The sequence below is a fragment of the Myotis myotis genome, unplaced genomic scaffold (assembly GCF_014108235.1).
Source record: "Myotis myotis isolate mMyoMyo1 unplaced genomic scaffold, mMyoMyo1.p scaffold_m19_p_2, whole genome shotgun sequence".
Taxonomy (NCBI): domain Eukaryota; kingdom Metazoa; phylum Chordata; class Mammalia; order Chiroptera; family Vespertilionidae; genus Myotis; species Myotis myotis.
Genome location: NW_023416324.1, coordinates 106,156,241 through 106,163,352, shown reverse-complemented (window position 1 = coordinate 106,163,352; position 7,112 = coordinate 106,156,241). Strand labels below are relative to the sequence as shown.

The 7,112-nt window shown below is 45.1% G+C and overlaps 1 pseudogene; it reads left to right on the top strand.

The window, feature by feature from the left end:
• The first annotated feature begins 4,639 nt into the window (after nt 1-4,639).
• Nucleotides 4,640-4,982, top strand: LOC118675301 (annotated as a pseudogene).
• Nucleotides 4,983-7,112: the final 2,130 nt, after the last annotated feature.

The window sequence follows — 7,112 nt, the reverse complement described above, 5'->3', positions numbered from 1 at the left end:
CTAGTCTGATGGGGAATCCTTTGTAGGTAACTTTCTGTCTCTCTCTGGCTGCTTTTAAGATTCTTGCTTTGTCATTGGTGTTTGCCAATTTAATTATTATGTGCCTTGGTGTCGGTCTTTTCAGGTTCATTTTGTTTGGGACTCTGTGAGCTTCTTGGATTTGTGTGAGTTTTTTCCTCCCTATATCAGGGAAATTTTCTCTTACTATTTTTTCAAACAGGTTTTCTATTCCTTGCTCAGTTTCCTCTCCTTATGGCACCCCTATTATTCGGATGTTGTTTCGTTTAACATTGTCCCAGAGTTCTCTTAGGCTCTCCTCCTGCCTTTTAATATTTTTTTCTAGAAACTGTTCTGTTTGGGTATTTTTTTCTACCTTGTCTTCTAGCTCGCTGATGGGGTCCTCTGCTTCTTCTAGTCTACTGTTGATGCTTTCTATTGAGTTCTTTATGGCAGTGATGTCATTTTTCATTTATTCTTGGTTTCTCTTCATTTCCTCTTGGTTCTTCTTCATTTCCTCTTGGTTCCTAGACATATTGTTGAATTGGTCTTCCATTCTTTTCATCCACCTTATGGCCATTACTCTGAATTCTTTCTCTGAAAGGTTCTTGCCTCCATTGCCTCCATTTCGTTTACTTCCTTTTCTGATGATGCCTGTTTTTCTTTCATATTTGGGTTGGTTCTTTGTTTCACCATGATTTCTCTTCTCAAGGTGTTTGGTTATGTAGTTCTCTCTCTGCTGCGCTGATTCAAAGGCACAAAATACAACACAACAAAGCACAACGTACAAGGCACTGAACTAAATGCATTCACGATATTAATAACCCCAAATAAAGGTGACCACCTGAGTGAAGAGAATTAGGGGATAAAGAAGAAAAAAGAGAAAAAGATTAAAGAGAAAAATAAAAAACAAAAAAGAGTGCCGAAATGAGATTGGGAGAAGGGAGAGAAGAAAAAAACAAAAAGACAAACAAACAAAAAAAACAACAAAAAAAAACCCAAAACAAAACAAAACAAAAAAGTAAGAGAATGAAATAGAGGTGTGGAAGAGGCTATTTGTATGGGGAGAAAACTCCAAGAGAACCGCAACCAATCTCAATGAACTCCAGCAGCAGATCCCTGGAGACTAATGCAAACTACAAACAACCACCAATATCATGCGAGGCAAGGGAAAACAGAAGCACAAAAATAACCAGATAAAGAAAAAGTAAGCAAAACAGAAAAATGAAAATGAAAAACAAAACAATTTCCCCCACAAGCATAAAAAACCCCAATATACTCAAAATCAAGCAAACACTAGCAAGACGGCAGAGAGAGAGAGAGAAAAAATTAGATAGTGAAGAAAGATAAGAGATATGTGTATATGGATTTAGAGCAAGGGATTGGAAATTAGATATATAAGTAGGGTGAAATTTAGACAGTGGGTAGAAAGAAGGAATAGGGAAAATCCAAAGCAGGAATAGGGTAAGAGAAACAGGACAACAAAAGGGGAAAAGTGAGGAAGAGAGTTTTGGCTTAAGGGTAAATGTGAGATAGAGAGAAATGATGCTAAAGGAACAATGAAAATAGAGTGTAGAACACTAATCCCAAAATAAAATAAAGAAAAATAAAAAAAGTAAAAAATAAAAAATAAAATGACACTTGAAAAAATGGTAAAAGGATAGCAATAATACTGGTTAAAAAAATGTAGTAATTAAAAAGGTAAAATCAAGTCATGAAAAAAATAAAAAATAAAAAAATAATAAAATAGGTTCTTAATGAAATGGTGAAAAAAGAATTAAATATATATATATATATATATATATATATATATATATATATATTTATATATATATATATTTTCAGAAGTGAAGGTGCTTCAGATCTTCCACTCTTCTTTTTGGCACACCTTAGTCCTGCCAGGCATTCACGGGAGTGTTGAACTTCCCTGTGATACACTGTCCTTCGTGCAGTAAACCACAGACCTGATTTTAAGGCAGGTTGTATTTGTTTACCAGACTGTCTTTATTTGTGATCACAGAAGAGACAGTTCGTGGCTCTCCCTCTGGGTGGCAGTGTGTCTGGATTGACCTCCGAGGCTATAAGTCCTCTCTTTCAGTAGGGGTTTTTTTTTTTTTTTTCCCTCTATGGTATTTGGAACTAATTTGGGAAATACCACTGCCCAGAGCTGGTTCCTTGCCACTGCCTGCTGTTTCCCAGGCTCCCCAAAAAGAACTTTCCCCTACAGGCTCTGCGAATGACCCCAACTGGGGAATCCCATGCACTGGGTTTAATAATCAAATGCACGGATCTAAGGGGAACTGTAACAGGAGCCTGATACTCTGTGCAAATTCGCAAGCCTCCACCTTCCAGGTCTGCGCACAGTCTCCGTGCGCCCACTCGCCCCTGGCACCAAGCAGCCAGCAGATTGGCAAAGTCCAAGGCTGCTCCTTTACATCCAGTCCAGCTATGGGCTCATTTTTCGCGTTCCCTTCTGCCAGCACCCCTGTGGGGCCCCTTCCCCACTCGCGGGTCACGCTGGTCCCAATGGCTGCAGACTCTGTGGGGTGCAGATTCCGCCCTATGTGCGCGCGAGCTCGGTCCTCCCTCCAACCCGAACTGCAAACTGCACCTTTAGGGGATGTCCAACCTTTACGTGAGAAGAAGCAGTGCTCGTCTGAGTTCACGCAGTCACGCTGCTTGAGATCCCTTGTTTCCAGGTTAGTAGCTGGTCTCTGGATGCCGGCAACAACCACCCAAAATGGCGCAGTCTCCGCTGCTTAGCTGGCGCACCACAAGAGGCTTCAGCCGCAGTCTCCAACCGTCCTTTTTTTTCCTGGGGGTTCTCTGTCTTTCCTAGCTGCAGACAGTCTCTCAGCTGAAAATCCTCTGCCTATTCGGGCTGCATGTTACCCGTTTCAGCTGCTCACCCTTATCTGCTCCAGGACAAGGCACCGGACACGTCCGTTTATACCTCCGCCATTTTCCCTTCCACCATTACCATGAATTTTTAAAAATGTAATTTCAAGTGAATAAAATGTTTTTTAGAATTTTACCAAAATAATATTTATATAACTCAAGAAAAATAAATAATTCTCTCCCATTCCATATATATTTGATTATATATGGACATATATATTTGATTATATATGGACATATATATATTTATATATGTATGTATATGTATACATGATTTTTAGGAACACACGATTTTATAGTAAAACCAAGGGCAGACTAACCATAAAACTATGCAAATATTCCTAAGACTAGTTCATCCCAGTCTTTGGTTCTTAGTCCTGTCCCTGACCTTTAGGCTAACATTTTGCTCCATTCCCCATCCTTGCCCCAGAAAATGCAAACTGGAACACATTGCTATTCTTTTTTTGTTTTATAACAGGCATCACTCTAGATTTAAATAAACTAGCAGCCTCTTCCTTTGTACTAAAAAAGACTAAATTGGTGAGTCTTTCTGTCATGAAAATTTAATTCAAATATCTAGCTGTTAAATAATCCTATCTAATAATAGAGAAACATGGTAATTAACCATAACTTCGCTACCCTTCCCATTGGCTAATGGGATATGCAAATTAACTGCCAGCCAAGATGGCGGTTAACTGCCAACAAAGATGGTGGTTAATTTGCATAGTAGCTGCAATGCTGGGAGGTGAAAGGGATCAGAAACCCAGGTGGCAGGCAAGAGGAGGGGGGTGGGCAAAGGCGGCCAGTGATCGGTGATTGCATTGTGGATTGGAGGCAGAGAGAGCTGCTGCACAGGCCAGCCGCCACCCCCAGAACCCCTGGGGGTGCCGGCTGGCCTGCTTCCCTGTGAATGCCATGGTGATCGGAGGCAGAGAGAGCCCCAGCTGGCCTGCTTCCCCATGATCGCCATGGCGATCGGGAGCAGAGAGAGCCCAGCAGGCCAGCCAGCACCCCCGACCCCCTGGACTGGGGATTCCGGCTGGCCTGCTTCCCGGTGATCACCATGGCGATGGGGAGCAGAGAGAACCAAGGCGCAGGCCAGCCGGCACCCCCGGACCCTCGGGGCCGGGTTGCCGGCTGGCCTGCTACCCCATGATCGCCATGGAAAAAAGACCTTCAAGTCTTGTCCAAGGCAGGTTTGCATTTAAAACTAAGTGGGGTGGTCCAGAATTGCGAGGCACTGACAACAAGGGCAGTCTCTGCGTCAGTGGCACATCTGCATCTTGAAGTGTGGGGTGTGAGGGCCATGCAAGCCAGCTCCAAGGCAGGCGCAATCAGGGAAGCCATTGGGACCTTCACAAAAAAAAGAGACGGCTGAAGAGGAAGGATACTTCTCAGAGCGCATTAAAGAACAGCTGGAAGCCTTGAAGAAACAACATGAAGAAGAGATCACTCATCATAAAAAGGAGATTTGAGCGTCTGCAGAAAGAAGTTGAGCAGCACAAGCAGAACATCAAGAAACTGAAAGATCATGATACTGCAGCAGTGTCAGGGTGAGGGGACAGCCATATTTGCCAGTGCGCCTGAGCTGCCAACAACAAAAAGTGTGTGGGAGCTGGGCAGGCGCACAGACAGGCACACAGACCCCAGGCCTACCTCGCCACAGCCTGGCCTCACCGCCACCGCTGCCGATGCCATCTCATGGGGCCTGCACCGCGCAGCGGGAGGCGGGGGGCGGGGGGGGATGTCTTACAAACCAAACTTGACCATGCACATGCCCGCCACCTCCATCAAGGCCTCTGGGAGTGTTCACTGGCCTTCCACCAGCATGGCAACGTCTTCCCAGTACCACCAGCTGCTGAGTGACTAAGACCAGCATCTCTAACACGCAGGGAACAGAGAACAGCCAGGTGCCCTACAGCAAATATGCTGAGCTGCTGGTCATCATCGAAGAACTAGGGAAGGAGATCTGACTCAGGTACATGGGCAGTAAGAGTGCGATGGAGAGACTGAAACGAGGCATCATCCACACAACAGGGCCGGTTCGGGAGTGCTTGGCCGAGATGGAGCAGAACACCAGGTCCTAGCCCCTAAGTCAGCGTGAAAGGCTTTCCCTCTTCTTCCAAGAAGTGACAGCTCATGCTTGCAACCCCCTTCATATGAAACTTGGTTTCAAAATGGTAACAGCTTGGTTTCTCCTCCCCGTGCCCCTCCCATGGTTCATCAGGCTCTGAACCTCCCATCGCTGAGATGGAGAAGAGATTTTTGCAGTTATTAGATTTACATGTTAGTTAGGAACTACCCAGGGCATTTTGTGTGTTTTTTTAAAGCATTTACTTACATGATGCATGTCAGTTACCTATCACAGCAAACTGTAGTTGGCCTCCCAGATACGTGTTTCTCTTCTGGATACATTTCTGTTACTCACATGGTTCTTTATGTTTATCTTCTGAGCTGATCCAAGTCTGAGGGTTTGTTTCAGTGAGTCCTGAGGCAGCGCTTTAGTAGCCAGTGCCCATTCACCACACAGTATAAGTTCTTTTCAATGTAACTTTTCTTTTTTTTTGCTTAAGCATTTGCATGACTATTAGTACTTTGAAGTCAATCTTTAAAATGCACAAGTTATAAATACAGAAGAAAGAGCAATTTATTGAATCTCGCCTGACGAGGACCCCTGAAATTTCCCCTAAGGATGTATGTACATTTCAGTTCCGCCTTTCCCATCAGTGAATCCAAACATCTGGAAGACAGTGACTAATAGTGTTTGCATCTTTGTATGTATTTATTACTTGATGTAATAAAGCTTATTTTCATTAACAAAAGAAAAAGAAACTGAAAGATCATGCTGATGCTTAAGTGCACACAGTTCCCCATAGAATGGCTACATACTGTCCACTTCTATGAAGACATAGTTCTGGTAACTAATATCTACCTATGCTGCCAACAGATTATAATAAATTGTGATCAGTGGGGGAAAAAAACAAAAAACCAAGTGGGGTGACATCGGAATTGCCCAAGCATACTCCCAACCCCTTCACCTGCCCAGACGCCTAGGTCCCTTTACAGCTGGGCTGAGCCCAGTGCCGCCCAGTGGCCTGGACACCAGACCTGACCACCTCTCTTGTTTGGCCCAAACATCTGAAGTTCGCATTAGTTGCCAACTTAAGAAATTGGAGCATTCAAGTAAAATCAGGATTCCCCACTTCTCTTTCCAAAGTGGCCGATTGGGCTACCAACCAAGGGTGGTCAGTGTCCCTTCAACCCTAAGAGGAACCCCCAGGTTGGGAGTGTGGTGAGGAGGAAGCTATCCCTGCAGACAGTTCAGTTGTGTAAACTCCCATTGACAGTAGCACAGCCCAACAGTGTGGCCATTCAACTGCGAGGCAGCACAGCCATGAAACAGTCTGGCTGTTAAACAAGGCCCCTCTGCATCTTTCAGGGGGCTTCACCTACTCCAACCCACTGCACCCCACTCTGCCCCAGTAAGACAACTTCAGTGTTTCAGCTCCAGCAAACAGAACACGTCCCAGTGGAAAGGGAAAGTGTATCCATGGCCAGTGTTGCTCAATGGATAGAGCCTCTGCCTGAGGACTGAAGGGCCCAGAGTTCAATTCCTGGTATGGCACATGCCTGGGTTATGGGTTTGATCCCCAGTGTAGGGCGTGCAGGAGGCAGTCAGTCAATGATTCTCTCTCATCATTGATGTTTCTATCTCCCTCCCTCTCTGAAATCAATCTATACTAATAAAAGGGTAATGTGCTAATTAGACAAAACAACTTCCAGACAACTTTCTGGATGTCCTTTTAGACAAAGCCATGGTGGCGGGGCAGAGGCAGAGGCGGTTAGGGGCGATCAGGCCGGCAGGGGAGAGCAGTTAGGACAATCAGGCTGGCAGGGGAGAGCAGTTAGGGAGATCAGGTCAGCAGGCAGGTGAGCAGTTAGGAGCCAGTGGTCCCAGATTGGAAGAGGGATGTCCGGATGCCAGTTAGGGGGATCCCAGGGATGGGGCCTAAACCAGCAGTCGGATGTCTCCCAAGGGTTCCTGGATTAGAGAGGGTGCAGGCTGGGCTGAGGGAATTCCCCCCCCCCCCCCGCACGAATTTCATGCACTGGGCCACTAGTCAAATAATAAGGAAGTTCTGTTTAATGATGTAATATTGAATGAACAGACCTTCAAAACTAGTGATAGCCTGCCCTACAAAAAAGGCCATGGGCAG